Below are 16,215 nucleotides of genomic sequence, written 5' to 3'. Positions count from 1 at the left end.
ATAGTGGTAAAGATGATAATGCAATGAAGGAATGATACCATACTTTATCTTTAGCTTCAACATCGGCAATAACATACCCAGTTGCCATAATTTGTTAGCTTAATGAAAAAAACCTATCATCTAATGTTAAACTCAATTTCTGAGGAGACCATGGCTTATTGCACAGTGAAAAAACATTACAAAGACTTTATGAATGGCGGAACGATACAAATGTGGGTGGGGTATCTGTGCTAGCGTAGTAATACTACTGTAGTAGTAGTATTAAACGTTTAGGCCAACTGCTGGGATCCTTGAGGATCATTTAGCACTTCTTAAAACTACTCGAGAAATGAGTTTTTATAGCCAGAATTTAAATTTTCTGATCCAACAATGCCCATGATAGCCTTCAGTGTTATTCTGAATTATAACCAGGCCAAAGTGGGTGGAGCCTCGTGAAGTCATCATTCTGACGATAATTATTGGTGAAGGTTTAAAGCCAAAATACGGTACCGGGTATTTTTTTTTCTTTTTTTTTTTTACAGTAAATAGGTAGGTAGATAGACAATAAATAAAAATTGCTTGACATTGGATATAGCAGTTATCAAATCAAGCTTGTTCACTACGTTTTTGAAAATTACCAACTATTCCCTACACCTTGTCAATCTGATTGTGACCTATAAAGTAGACTGTAATTTCTTAGGAAACTTATTTTGTGAGTTAGACTAATGATCGAAGTATTTTTGTATTTATTAACATATTTTTTTGGTTTGTTCGTTATGACAATTATCAGGAGAGGTTTCAGAGTTCATAAAGGTGTACTGCTTTGCTTTTATTTAAACTTTTGTGTCATTGTTGGCAGAGGTATAGCCTTCGTTACGTATAGCCAATCATCGATCGAGAAAGAGAGAAGAAATGCCGTCATAAGTTACGTAACGAGTGCGTTCGAAACCTTTTCTCTGAGTAAGTTGGCCCGTCTTCAAAAATCGTCACTTTTACTTAATAAAGTACCAAATTTATTCAACCTACGTAATGCAGAATATAGTCAAAATTTATGTGTAGATATAATGTGCATTCTGAATAAGCGTTATATTTATGAAATTCATAGAAAAAAAGTTATTGCAAAAAAACCGTGTTACAGAGGCCCTGAATCTCATAGTAGGTTACATTACCCTGTAATACAGTACAATACCAAACTTTTCTAAGTTAAAAAGAAAAAACCCTACCTCAAAACAAAATACACAAAAGCCTACCTCAAACAGTAGAAACTTTTAAAAATTCAGTCCTTCAATATAAGACATATATTCAAAAGCCTACCAAAAATTAAAACGCTCCGGCATCTTTCAAAGCCACGGGATTAGCGAAAATTCTTTACTCAGAAACTCCCAAAATATTTACGGATTTGATCCAAAATATATAAGAACTTAAAACTAAAGTTTTAAACTAATAAATACATGCCTTCAAAACACAACATAGAAGCTAGAATTCCTATCCGCACCCAAAAGCTACCAGAAGCTAAACTGACGGCAAAAATACTGCCTTAGAGAGTCAGTTTCCAGTTCTTTTCCCCGCCCAGTTTTCAGCCAATCACAGACGTCCGAGATCATTCGCTTCTGCCAAAGAACTGGATAACGATTCCTGATTGGCTGAGGGAAAGCCAAGTCCGTATCCCTCTGCGAATGTTGTTACTAATTACGCTGCTAGCAGTTATACTAAGAACAACAGTTTCAGATCGTTATACAGTTACGTCCTATTGAATACAATTCATCGCCAAGATAACTTGCAATATGAGGATAAACACATTTTCAACGAATTTATTTAGTTCTTATTAACCTTACCTTTGATTACAAAATTTACATACTTTATAATTTAAAAAAACATCTTTCATTCTATAATTCAATATACTGCACCTAACAAGCTTTAAGTGTTCTATTTGAATATAATACTGATTTAGATGGGTGTTGTAGATTGAGGTTTACTAAATGTATTTGAAACAAAAATATATTTTCGCAAAAGTGCATTATTCTAAAATAAATTATTACTATGGTCTGTGGTTAAGTAAGTGTTCTTACGACATATGCACTTGTTCTCTCTTTGGTGTACACACACACACACACACACACACACACACACACTAACACACACACACACACTAACACATACACACACTAACACATACACACACTAACACATACACACACACACACACACTAACACATACACACACACACACACTAACACACACACACACACACACACACACATATATATATATATATATATATATATATATATATATATATATATATATATATATATATATATATATATATATATATATCGATAGACATACAGTAAGCAACTTATAAAAACATTAAGTGGATAGCATTTTATCTTTGCTCGTATAAAATACCGGTATATGAAATAAAATTGGTTTGATGAAACTTACCAATAAAACGAATGACATATTTAGGTTCTAAAGAATTGTTTCACTGATCACCTTTCATAGTCAAAATTTTCTATCGTTGCTTGGTAGTTGATGTAGAATGAACACACTACATACATATATTATTATTATTATTATTATTATTATTATTATTATTATTATTATTATTATTATTATTATTATTATTAATAGCCAAGCTACAACCTTACTTGGAAAAACAGGTTGCTGTATGCCCAAAACTCCAACAGGGAAAAATAGCCCAGTGAGGAAAGGAAATAAGGAAATTAATAAACTGAGAAGTTATGAACAATTGAAATAAAACATTCTAAAAACAGTAACATTAAAATTGATCTTTTATATATGAAATATGAAAAGACTTATTTGAGCTTATTCGACATTAAAAAAAAAAAAAAAAAAAAACACTTGCTGCAAGTCTGAACTTTTGAATCAACATTCAATTCCAATAATGGATAATTTCCTTCCATTAGTGTTATATTATTTTGCATTACAATGTCACGAGGTTCTTTTCTATTCAAAGTAGGACATTTCATATTCTAACACTTTATACTTATTACGTTAATTGCAATGGAGTAAAACCATGGAGAGGTAAGAGACTATATATTCCCTTTATAGCTCATATAAAGGTGAATCTCATATTCCTATTAAAATGACATGACTTGTTTCAATACGACTTTTAAAACGATCGATACAAAATCGCAAATTCTTTTTGATCTTATATTGATTATAACAAAATTTTGCAAAAAAAAATACATTTAGAGAGAGAGAGAGAGAGAGAGAGAGAGAGAGAGAGAGAGAGAGAGAGAGAGAGAGAGAGAGAGAGAGATAATTGCCCAGACTATTCGGTTTATGACTGTGTGTAGGCAAAAGATTAATATCTTAAGAAAAATTGTAACTAACTGATTCAGCCGATAATATTATACCAAGCACCCTTCTATTTGCCTACGTATACTATGGTTAGAGCCGCTCTTAATATAGCTAAAACTATAGAATTATTTTAACTGCGTCCTTTCACAAAGCGCAATTTATGAGAATCATACTACAGACTAACAAAACCTCAGAACATACTTTTCTGGATAATTGGTAATTAACGTTGACTAGGCAATGAACACTTCACCTTTTAAAATAATACGAGATAAATTCTCTCCCCACGCAAACTTGAAGTAATTAAAATAGAAATACAGGGTATTCTAGTAAAGCTGTTTTTAATAAAAGGCGAAATTTCTATAGGCCTCTACTTCCATGTCCTAAAACCGTTAGTGATAATGCTGCAGATTAGTTTCTCACTCGTTGTGTACTGGTTGCATTTTCAAATAATCGAATTTACTTAATATCACCAACCGCATCATCTATTGACACAAACGCATATGAATCATTAGCATAACTTTGCAAACGCATAACTATCCCATTAGATGTCTAGGCCGGCTTACTAATTACTTTGCCTGGCCTTCCTTTGTCCTAGCTTGGGTGAAGAGGGGGCTTGGGCACTGATCATATTATGTAGTATGGTGGCTTGCTTGCTAGGGCAATGTCACTGTCCCTTGCCTATGCCATTCATGAGCGGAAAATGATAACAGATAATTGCCCGTTGAATGGTTCCGAGGTCACGTGGGTCCTGAGTAATACAGTTGACATAAGATACCCTTGCCTTGCCCATATCATGAAATACGACACTCATTTCCACAGAAATGTGAATTTTTAAATCTCCTGGAATCAAGTGTATGCAAAAAATATTTTGGTTTGTCTAGTTTCTCCATCGCCTTAAAACAAAACAATATTTGTAAATTACGTCAAAAGCCTCAAGACTAGTTTAAGCCATTGTCATTGCCTATTTTCTTTTGAATAAAATATTACGGACGAAATCAAATGACCATAGGCTAATATGGAAAGTTTCTTTGCCTAAATTTTACTCCTACTTACACCCCTTAACAATTCACTACTTACTATGAGAAAGCGCGATATTTCTTAAAGAATAATAATTCAGCAATGTCCTAGGATACTTAAGAAGAGAATTGTCCATATAAAAGGGTAGGATACATAGTTTAGTGATACACACTGCTCAAGTTGGGGGATATAATTACCTAAAATCAGTTCCATTCGTTTATCTTGACATGATAAATTTATATAGTTAGGAATTTCTGTAAATACAAAACGGAACCAGTTTATATAAATCCTCCAAAATACTGTCTGAGGCTAAATGGAAAATTCGACAGTGAGAATCTTGCCTGTGCCGAAAAAAAGCCTATGTCAAAAATTATATATATAAAAAAATCGTTTAAATAGCAAAACAACCTATCTCAAACCTAACTAATCAGCCTGCTTAAGAAAAGGATTTATCAGAGAATTTGAAAAACTCGACAGAAAAAAAAATAATAAACTTTTTTACGTTTTCAACAGACATATTCTTCTCCTTGATTGCATAAAGAATACAACTAATAGCTAATATGTCCAATAGTTCTTCGAAATTCCAGAAATAACAAAAGTTTCAGAGATAAGACTTCAACTTTGCTTAAATATAACAAAATCTCTGACGTTCCGCGTTAGAGCAGTTAAGCAAGTAACTCGCTATCTGTAAGAACAACCTCATCGCAACTTAGTAACTTAGCACGACAAAAACAGTAACTTGCAATTGATGATAAACGTTTTCAAAAGTCACAAAGCACAGCTGGCTACGCTCATTCAAGTGAAAATACATTTATATTCTTAGCATACGATCTAATATAATGGTCAATGTAGTGAAATGCAGTTACAATAACTATTTTCATTACAGAAAATAGCACATGCTTGGTTGATTTATAAAGTCTGGGTCATATGGCCTAGCACTGTGGCAGTCTTAGAATAAATTATAAAGACACTTATAATCATAACCCCAAAATAAAAAAAAGTCTAACTTTTTGACAGTGTCAATAGTTAGCCTACAAATGAACCAAGATAAATCCTCATGATTCAAAACTTGCAAAAAAAAAAAAAAAAAAAAAAGATCGATGGCAAAAGTTAAATAAGGCTTAAGTAAGATAAAAACGAAAAGATCTGAGAATATTCCGTCAAGGGAGATGGCTAGAACAAGGGACAACACTACTCAGCTCGCCTGAAATCTATAATTACTTTTCATTTTCCGTTAGCTTTTAGGAGTAAATGCTATTTTTTTACTGATTCATATAATCAAATGAAAAATTAACCAATAATTCGAGGAATTAAATCCGTATGTTATTTAGCTCCTAAATAAGAAAGACGCTGATTAAAACAATTATTGAGGTGTAAATCTGGTCGTGAAGCGGAAGATAACTGACCGTTTGATTTCAACGACAGTTAGCTTATCCAACTCCTCTAGCAGTTTCCCAACGGATGGGGCTTCTTATAACTAAATCTTAATCAAGGTTGTATTTGCCAATAGTCGTCATTAATTCACGACTAATGATCAGCATTCGTCCCGAAAAAGATCAATAGCTTTATGTATTTAACTGTTAATGACGATTGTTCGAATGCCCTGTTCAGTACTACAAGTCAAGTTACAAGACCGTTGAACTTTTCTAGAATATTTAGAAAGTTTTCTTTAACCAAAGCCAGGGAATTTTGTGCAACTATTGTTCATCTTTAAGAAGAGGGCGATTTTTTTTTATTATTTTAAAAACTATCTTCTTGGCTTCTTGATTGGAATGAAACTTTAAAAATTTTCAAATACATCATATTAAATCAATCAGTGACAGGTGAAATCTACACTAAACCACGAAATTCTATTCAAATAATACCTAGGTATAGAAGCTTGTATATAGAAGAAAAAAAAAAGTTTATTTTTTCTCTGATAAAAATAGGTCAAGATATTACTCAAATGGAAAATTGCAACTGTCAGGTCTACCTAAAATCTTATTTTCCTCGTTTCATTTTTTAGCTCTAATTTGAATAAATGATGGATTATGAGAGTGGTAACATAGAAAACTAGAGGGGCACTCAGTATAACGCAGACCTCCACCGCGGCAGCTTATGCATCGTCCTTGACCTTTGACCTTAACATGTATTAATTGGCGAAGATTTTCATAGTCAAATATGAACCACGTTTGCAGTCTCTGTGAGAACGATGTCCAAACTTATGGCTGATTACGTGAATTGGACATTTAGCTTGACCGTAACCTTGACCTTTGACCTGGACCTTCCAAAATTCAATCATTTCCAGCTTTTTTACATAACAGTTAATCCCTGCAAGTTTTATTACTCTACGATTAAAATTGTGGCCAGGAAGCAGTTCACAAACAAACACACACAAGCAAACAAACAAATATAACCTTCCAACTTCGTTGGCGGAGGTAACTAAGTCAGATCCATTGAAATTCCGGACATCATGCAATGAAGAAAATAAAGGATGGAAGAAAATCATCGGGAGGTGATGTAAACTTGTAATACAAACAAAAAAATGAAAAAAGAAAAGATATTTGGAAACTAAATGGGACTAAAAAGAATTGCCGTAAAAACCATATAAAGTAGAACAAGTCATTGTGGCTTACTTGAAACCTAGGGTTTAATTTGATAGATAGAAGCCTGATCACAATCACAACAATACTCTTGCAGCCTGAGTAGACCAATCCCGCAATTCAAACCGTTCGCGTTGTGAGGTTCAAAGACTATATACTGAAGTGAGGCTCTCCATAGCCATCAAACCCCCCCCCCCCCCCACCCCCCAGTTCGTTCGGTACAAGCTCCTTGCTGACTGACCACTTTCCATGTCGAATGCCAACAAACGGATCTACATGAATGAAATGAGCATTTGAAACTTATTTAGAAAATGTTATCAAGAGGTCTTCAACTTACAAAAATTATGGGATACAAACACAAATCCAACTGAAGTATTGTATCGAAAGTTCGTATACTATAAAAAGATTAAGAAATCATCATCATCATCATCACCTCCTACCCCAATTGACGCAAAGGGCTTCGGTTAGATTTCGCCAGTTGTCTCTATCTTTATCTTCTCTTTCCATTGATTGACTAAATCCTTAGAGGTTTCATTGGCTAGATTCATAAAAGGATAGCCAGTTCCTTGTGATGTGCAGTGCCCATCTAACAAAAGCAAGTGACCCCTGCCAGTCCATACTAATTCCAGTAAGATCATCCGAAAGGCATCAGGAGTAAAAGCCGAAAAGACATCTTGTCTATCACCTTAAACCCAATCCGTCACCCTGCTCCCAGTAACTTAATCGCGATTTAGGGAAGCATTTCCTCCACACCCAAAGTTCTCGTTACTCCACCAGGTTGCTCATCCGATTATATACCCATTGGCAAACATGGATTGCTAAGATAAATCGCCTAGCATGATAACAAAACTATGATAGCATTTAATACAGTAAGCAAAACGACATTTGCAACAACCTGATATTTATTTCATATGGAAAGGAACTATGGCTGGAAATTATAGGCATGGGAGATAGGTTAGTCCCACTTTTGGACAAAATTGAACAAAATTCGACTTGGAACCTATTAAGTTTGTAAGTTGAGGACCTTCTGTCACTGAAATTTTTATTACTGGTGAGTTCTGGCAAGAGAAAATATAACTCATATAAACATTCTTTTTTTTTTTTTTTTTACTTTTATTTAATGTGAAAAATCGTAGTTAACTAATATACCATAGTTCTTCTTCAAAGGGACAAACTTACCAGCTGTGAGCAGATGTTGAAAATTTTCATATATTATGCTCTGCTGTTCTTTACTGAAGCCTTCAACAAGTTGCCCATTCATGTGAAGACAACTCGTTTGAGCTTTATACCAAGTCATACGAGCATTTACAGAAATAATGCAACCTAGTTCTGGTATAAACAGTCCCAGTGGCTTGTTAGTAAGATCTGCAATAAGTGAACAGAAGGATAACAAGTAAGATCTGCAATATCAGTGAGCAGAAGAATTGCAAGTAGGATCTGAAGTGAGTAGAAGGACTGCAAGTAGGATCTGCAATTTCAGTGGGCAGAAAGATTGCAAGTAGAATATGCAGTATAAGTGAACAGAAGTATTGCAAGTAGGATCTGCACTTTCAGAGAGCAGAAGGGTTGCAAGAAGAATGTGCAACATAAGTAAGCAGGATTGCAGGTAGGATCTGCAATATCAGTGGGCAGAAGGATTGCAAGTATGATCTGCAATTTCAGTGAGCAGAATGATTGCAAGTAGAATATGCAATATAAGGGAGCAAAGGATTGCAGGAAGGATCTGCAATATCAGTGAGCAGAAGGATTGCAAGTAGGATCTGCAATAAGTGAGAAGAAGGACTGTAAGTAGGATCTGCAATTTCAGTGAGCAGTATGATTGCAAGTAGAATATGCAATATAAGTGAACAGAAGGATTACAAGTAGGATCTGTAATATCAGTGAACAGAAGGATTGCAAGTAAGATCTGCAATATCAGTGAACAGAAGGATTGCAAGTAGGATCTGTAATATCAGTGAACAGAAGGATTTCAAGCAAGATCTTCAATATCACAGAGCAGAAGGATTGCAAGTAGGATCTTTAATATCACTGAGCAGAAGGATTGCAGCCAGGATCTGCAATATCAGTGAGCAGAAGGATTGCAAGTAGGATCTGCAATAAGTAAGTAGAAGGACTACAAGTAGGATCAGCAATAAGTAAGTAGAAGGACTAAAAGTAGGATCTGCAATTTCAGTGAGTAGAATGATTGCAAGTAGAATATGCAATATAAATGAGCAGAAGGATTGCAAGTAGGATCTGCAATATCAATGAACAGAAGGATTGCAAGCAAGATCTGCAATAACACTAAGAAATAAAAGTAACTTTTCTTTTCCTTACAGAACAGTGTATGCAGTATGTGGTCAGTACATGACTACATGAAAGTAGGAATTCCAAGCACGCGAAGTGCAGAAGCCTAGCAAAGGAGGTGGGGTGGGAAAACGTCACTGGAAGAGCTCATATTGGACTTTACAGCATAATCGAAGAGATAATTACGAAAGGAACAGCAACAACAGCAAGTCAACAATCAAACAGAAATGTGCTCATCAAGGGAAAAATCTGAACAAAAAAGAAAAAAATATTCATGAAGTCTCATGGGTCGCCATGGTGATGATGATGAGTGAACGTGGATATCAAAATGCTTTAGATTCTCTTCGTGGGAAGGCGCTCAATTTATCTCTATTTTCAGCATTTTTTCAAGCAATTTAACGTAAAACGCTAAGCACTTATACAAGTCATCTGATGTCTCATTTAGTTGTGAACCTGTTTTTTTTAATATATTTATTTATTACAATGGTTGTTTTGTCGTTTTCACTACTGCATTAACCATTGTTTTGGTATTATTATTGTTGTTATGGTTATAATTATTACATTTCTATGTATGTTCAAAGTTGGGTATTTGTCAATTGAATTATGTATGTAAATACTGTACCTTGATGGGGTACTTAGCATGCTAACTAGTTCCTTTTTGTATAAAACTTGTCAATAAACTTTTGAAACTTGAAATTCTAGTATTATTTTAACAGCACAAGTCGATTATTTCCCCTTCTGATTTATTTTCATCTCTCTCTCTCTCTCTCTCTCTCTCTCTCTCTCTCTCTCTCTCTCTCTCTCTCTCTCTCTCTCTCTCAAACTGTTTATTAATGAGGATAATCCTCTCCTTCTCAATGGAATTGAAAAGATGATAATTCTATCCCACTCACAACAAAATGCAAAATAATGCCTCAAAGGTCCAATTCTGACTTATTTATTTTTTTTTTTTTTAGGTAAGACCAGAGCATTTCTACTGCAAAACTTCTGTAAAGATTGCCAGAGGAATTATTTGTAATTTACTTTAACATAAGGTAAATATTTATTCGTGATTTTATGATAACGTAAGGCTTTATTTGTGATTTACTTTTACTTTGTGACCTGGAAAGGGGGTTCCGGCTAGCGGTTGTGACCTGGGAAGATTTGTGACCTTGGAAACGGTGTTCGGGAGAATTGCCCCCAAGCTAGGGGTTGTGACCTGGGAAGGGGGTTCCGGGGGAGGGGGGGTTGCAGTTTAGACCTGAGAACTACTAGGTTAGGTTAGGTTGGTTTGTTAGGTTCTGTACCTTTTTACAAATCTCAAAAGTGATAAATACTAACGTTTTGGCCTATTTTCAGCCACATAAATGAACCATATATTTTTTCCAATTAGTTATCTTGCTCTTATTTTGCACTTTTGACCATTATTATTGCTGCACATCACTCGCTTATGACATTTCCCCCCCCCCCCGCCCCCCCAAAAAAAACCCGGTTTCCCACTGGGATACCCAAAAATTGTATTTATATCTGGGTCCATATACTCATGAACGGGTGGTTTGCCCCAATAATCGTGGTCAGAAATGCATAAAACACAAGATAGCGAGTAGGAAAAGTATATGGTTCATGTATATTGGTAGAAAGTAAAGTCATATATTCATCATTAAAAGTAATTTTCGAAAAATAAAAGTTACTATATATATCCCAATTTTTTATCAATAAAGTTTGCCCCGAGATTTACTATAATACCTATAAAAATTTACCGAAATATTATACCATAGGCCAATCTGTAGGGTAGGCCTACACCCTTTGGGAAAGGGGCAATTGCACCACCAGACACCGACCCCTCCACCCTCCGTAGGCCTACGCCACTTTGTCAAGCTAATGTGATTTCTACAACCTATCCATATTTGACATTTATATTACGAATTGCAACACAGGCATGAGGCTATAATTTCAAAAATTTAACCTTTGACCTTTATTAGTATAATACCGAAATATGAAGAGCATCCCGTACATTTTATGGTATTATTATTACTATTACTTGCTAAGCTAAAATCCTAGTTGGAAACGCAGGATGCATAAGCCCAAGGGCTCCAACATGGAAAATAGCTCAGTGAGTAAAGGAAACAAGGAAATGAACTAAAAGAGAAGTAATGAACAGTATAAAATACTTTAAGAACAGAAACAACATTAACATAGAATTTTCATATATAAATTATAAAAACTTTGAAAAAATATAAAACAAGAGGAAGAGAAATAAGATAGAAAAGTGTGCTTGGGTGTACCCTCAAGCCTAAGTTTATGGTAGGAGACTATTTTAAACATTTCTTTAGGGTTAAATTATCGGAATCACTTACCTTTTAATCAGTGTGTCTCACTCTTCCCGTTATAATACAACGACATTACGGAATCAAGGAAATTACAAGAGAATTCACGAAATAATCACATATAAATAACGAAACAGCGTTCACTGAATCATATCTCGATTTTTAACGTTTGCATTACAGATCAAATCTCTCCGGGTATTACATCTTTTAAAATTGTCGACCAGGTAATATATATATATATATATATATATATATATATATATATATATATATATATATATATATATATATATATATATATATATATATATATATATATATATATATATATATATATATATACATATATGTATGTATATATATATGTATGTATATATATATATATATATATATATATATATATATATATATATATATATATATATATATATATATATATATATATATATATATATATATATATACATATATATATATATATATATATATATATATATATATATATATATATATATATATATATATATATATATATATATATATACATATATATATATATATATATATATATATATATATATATATATATATATATATATATATATATATATATATAGTTTATTAATTTCTCTGCATGATGATTCAGCTGAATCACTACTATGAAGTAGCATTTCTAAAATAACATATATGAACTGAGAAAGAAAACGGAATTATACATTTTTAAAAAGATATACTAATTTTAAGCTTATTTCCTATAGAAAAACGTCCGTTTTCATAAAAAATTACACTTATTTTCACTGCAAATAAAGTAAGTGGTGTATATATATATATATATATATATATATATATATATATATATATATATATATATATATATATATATATATATATATATATATATATGTGTGTGTGTGTGTGTGTGTGTGTGTGTGTGTGTGTGTGTGTGTATTTCTGGAATTTCTTTTAATTGTTGCTGCCAGGGACACTTATCTTAGTTAACTTATATAGTTATACGATATGAATTAAATAAGATTTACCGACAATAACTCCAGCGGGGGGGGGGGGGGATTAAGCAGGTGGGAGGGGCCCTTTCAAAGTCCTGTTGCATTCACTACAAAATAGTCTAATTAATCTAGTGGTCAAAATACTCTAATGATATAACATTAGTGGGACAGTTTTATTTAGGAAACACTACAATGGAACTATTCTTCTAATGTTATTAATATGCTTAAACACAAACTGAAATAAACATAAGTTGTTATTACCATATTCTTTTACGCATATAGTTACAATTATTTATATACAGATAATAATGTAACTAATGCATACAATAATAACATCCCATTCTTTCTTAACGAGTTATACGTATAGCCAGAATTACTTTCTTGACACTTATTTTTCTTTATTGCAAATTCACTGATGAGTCCAGTTCACGCAATATACCCGACTCGAGGCTCATTATAGTTAGATTTACCAAACATCTCTGTTCCATGGATGTCTGCAATCTGTTTTCAATTCATTTTAGCTTTGAGAAAAAACGTTCCCCTCTGCAGTTTGACACCATGAAAAAGTATATTCGTAGAGGTACCTCTATGTTTCATAAAGTGTCCTGGCCAGGGCACCAGCCACCCGTTGAGATACTACCGCTAGAGTGTTATGGGAGTCCGTTGACTGGCCAGACAGTACTTCATTGGAGCCTTCTCTTTGGTTACGGTTCACTTTCCCTTTGCCTACACATACACTGAATATTCTGGCCTATTCATTACAGATTCTCCTCTGTCCCCATACACCTAACAACACTGAAAATACCAAACAATTCTTCTTCACCCAAGGGGTTAGCTACTGCACTGTAATTGTTCAGTGGCTACTTTTCTCTTGGGTAGGGTAGAAAAGACTCCTTAGTTATGGTAAACAGCTCTTCTAGGAAAAGGACACTCCAAAATCAAACCATTGTTCTCTAGTCTTGGGTAGTGCCATAGCCTCTGTACTATGGTCTTCCACTGTCTAGGGTTAGAGTTCTCTTGCTTGAGGGTACACTCAGGCACAGTATTCTATCCGATTTCTCTTCTTGCTTTGTTAACGTTTTTATAGTTTATATTGGAAATATTTATGTTAATGTTACTGTTCTTAAAATATTTTATTTTTCCATGTTTCCTTTCCTCACTGGGCTATTTAATCTATTGGAGCCCCTTGCTTTTCCAACTAGGGTTGTAGCTTAGCAAGTAATAATAATAATAATAATAATAATAATAATAATAATAATAATAATAATAATAATGCCGTTGTCCAATATAAGTATTTATAGGAAAAGCTCAGTGTTGATGTCTGCTGGCTCTTCATATTTTTTTTTTTTAAAGGTCGCTCATGAATGGCTGACGTAAGAGACAGTGACATTGCCTTAGCAAGCAGGATAATGCCCTAGAGACTGACTATATATACATATGATCAGTGCCCAAGCCCCTTTCCATCTAAGCTAGGACCAGGGAAGGCCAGGTAATGGCTGCTGAAGACTCTGCAGGTAGACCTGTAGGCTCCCCCTAACACCAAAACCTTAGCTCATAAGGGTGCTGAGCCACTAAAGGAACTAACAAGTTTGAGCGGGACTCGAACCCAAGTCTGATGATCACCAGTCAGGGACGGTACCAAAGCTGCCACTGTAACCCTGAACATATTAGCAAATGTTACAAACTTGCACACTTCCTCCAGGTCATCTGGATATGCCCTAACGAGTTGCTCTGCCGTATCCTGATGTTCGTCCGAAGCAAGCTTTTGCAGATGTCTATAAAAACTAAATTGACTTGATATCTGTTTGTATGCTTCCAGACATTGGTCGAGAGAAGAGATAAACTGATCAATGACAGGCAAAAAAGGTTATTTCTGTATTTTTCAGAAGGACCAAGTTTTACTTCATGTCCATAATCCAATTAGTTAAGACCAACATAGTGGTACTTCTGCCTGTATTCTGTTTGCTTCTAGTATGTACCATTGTATTTCAAGTTGGTCAGTGATGCCACAACAGTATTTAGATCAAGTTTTGCATGTTGTAGAGTTTTATTAGTTGCATCTGTTCTTTGCAGAATATCTTTCCAGAAGGTGTTGTAAATTCCTGTTTCAAGCTAATCATTTTGTTTTAACAGCTCATGTTTCACAGCGTACGCACCTCTTTTCACAATGTCATCAAAAACATGTTTAAGTACCTCCTTAATCTACTCACAATCATGCCCAAGAGCCTGCTGTCTCAGTTACATCAGCCCAGCAGGAGCAACATGGTGTTATGACACATTTGAGAGTCAATGATGAATCATTATTCTTTAGAGCCTCATTCAGAAGTTGATACAAATGGGCTTAAATTGTGAAGAAGACAAATAGCTTTTCAAGGAATTCAAAGAAATATACAGCACCTGAGCAGCATTTACAGCATTTTTACCAACCAGGTTAAGTGAAAGTCCTGCACAAGGAATTCAGGATGCAAGACTGTTCTCCTCTCCCACTTTGGCTTGAAGACTATTATATTTACCATTTATTGCTGATGCATTGTTGTAGCTTTGTCCACGACAGTTTCAAGGTCATGGGATCCAGGACATTTTCCACAGCAGACATCTTCCCCCCGGGACATTTTCCCCGCAGACATTTACCCCATTGGACATTTTTCCCACCGTAATGTTATAAGCCATGTAAAGAAATAGAAAATAACCATTTTGTTGACAACTAAAAAAATTGCATTGCATGCATTGCAAATCTGAATGTGACCTTTATTTCCACTGCAAATAAGTCATTCTACCATTATGTATTCAAAAGGGTTTACTGTAATTACTGGAACTTTATATACCAAATTATTCATGTGAATCATTTTAATGTGCTGTATAATTTTGTCAATAGACAGCATCCCTATTCTCAATCATTTTACTCTTAATTTATGTATTATAAAATATCTTTCAATTTAATATGAGTTTACGTCTTGCTATGATCAACAAAATGACAAAGACAATATAATAATAGCAATGATCTACAAATACATGACAAGCCCAAAGCACCTTTGAAGGAATTTGATATAATTTTTTATATGGAAAATTATGCTTCAGCTGATCCAAGTAATTCATACTTCTTGTAATACTTGATTATTAATAAAAAGTGTAATATGAGCATGATCTATCTACCATTGTCAAGGGAGTGTTGGCTCTTGCTCCACAAATATCAAAATTAGATTTTTCTAGAGTAAATAGGTGCTTCGTTGTTTTCATTTATGACAGGTAAATTTGTGAATTATTATAGCCAGCAATTGCTCTTATTAGCCTACACTGCAATTCCTACTTACACCTGTTAAGCTATTCATTGTTGAAATATGTTGGTATAAACATTGCATTAGTAATACACGTAAGCACTGACGCAATGGGTGTAATACTAAAATGTGTAATACAATAGTAAAATATTGATTATCAGAACCAGTTCCTAAATTTCTGAACGAGTGCATATTAAACTAATATTCATAAATATTCTGACCACTCGACTGAGTTAACATATTGTCTTACAAGGATCTTGATAAACAGAACGTTTAGATTCCTATCCCTTTTACATCTGCAAGATCTTTAGTTGCAATATATGAAACCCTTTAGTTTTGCATGGGACAATATTTACGACTAATGTACAGTAGTTTGCTTTAAAGGACAGTCCAGACGTGTGGGCATGTCCGCTGTGCAGTGCACATGGCGGTCATTTT

General features: G+C 34.0%; 1 protein-coding gene across 8 annotated transcripts in view; it reads right to left on the bottom strand.

Moving 5' to 3' along the window:
* Window positions 1-1,580, bottom strand: part of LOC137629630 (uncharacterized) — a 110,776-nt gene extending 109,196 nt beyond the window's left edge. For all 8 annotated transcript variants that reach the window (XR_011041558.1, XR_011041560.1, XR_011041559.1 and 5 more), the window contains exon 1: window positions 1,435-1,580. The gene's annotated coding sequence lies outside the window, so the exon portion shown is untranslated. The remainder of the gene's footprint in view (window positions 1-1,434) is intronic.
* Between the last annotated feature and the right edge of the window lie 14,635 nt (window positions 1,581-16,215).

Source organism: Palaemon carinicauda, chromosome 37, assembly GCF_036898095.1.
Source record: "Palaemon carinicauda isolate YSFRI2023 chromosome 37, ASM3689809v2, whole genome shotgun sequence".
Classification (NCBI taxonomy): domain Eukaryota; kingdom Metazoa; phylum Arthropoda; class Malacostraca; order Decapoda; family Palaemonidae; genus Palaemon; species Palaemon carinicauda.
The sequence above is the reverse complement of the archived record's forward strand: the minus strand, read 5'-3'. Positions and strand labels throughout refer to the sequence as shown.